The sequence below is a fragment of the Buceros rhinoceros genome, unplaced genomic scaffold (genome assembly GCF_000710305.1).
Source record: "Buceros rhinoceros silvestris isolate BGI_N320 unplaced genomic scaffold, ASM71030v1 scaffold21163, whole genome shotgun sequence".
Classification (NCBI taxonomy): Eukaryota; Metazoa; Chordata; class Aves; order Bucerotiformes; family Bucerotidae; genus Buceros; species Buceros rhinoceros.
Genome location: NW_010403308.1, coordinates 11,695 through 12,067, shown reverse-complemented (window position 1 = coordinate 12,067; position 373 = coordinate 11,695). Strand labels below are relative to the sequence as shown.

The 373-nt window shown below is 55.0% G+C and overlaps 1 protein-coding gene across 1 annotated transcript in view; it reads left to right on the top strand.

The window, feature by feature from the left end:
* The window catches only part of LOC104490665 (plexin-D1-like), a 29,209-nt gene that overhangs the window by 18,500 nt on the left and 10,336 nt on the right, over window positions 1-373 (top strand). The window lies entirely within an intron of this gene.

Genomic DNA, 373 nt, shown 5'->3' with positions numbered 1-373 from the left:
CGGCTGCTGTCGGCGAGATGCCCCCCAGGACAGCTGCAGCTTAGAAAGCGCTGGGAGCAAAGAGGTGACCAGCCAGGCCGCGTGTGCGCAGCGGTCCCCCGGCCCTCCTGCGCTGACGTCTGCGGGTCCCGGTTTTTGAGTGTGTGTGTGATGATGAAAGAGGAGAAAATCTTCTCAGCCTGGCTGATATTAATGTAATTCATCTCCGCGGGCTGGAACGTCAGGCATGATGAACAAGCTGGATCAGGGCTCGTTAGTTTTCTTCAGCGGAGCTCGAAGAGGCGCAGAAAGGTTATCTGTAGACAAGCTTTAGCACCGTTGGACGTAATAAAGAATTACCAGGGTGGCAAAGTAATTGTTGTGCCTGACGTGG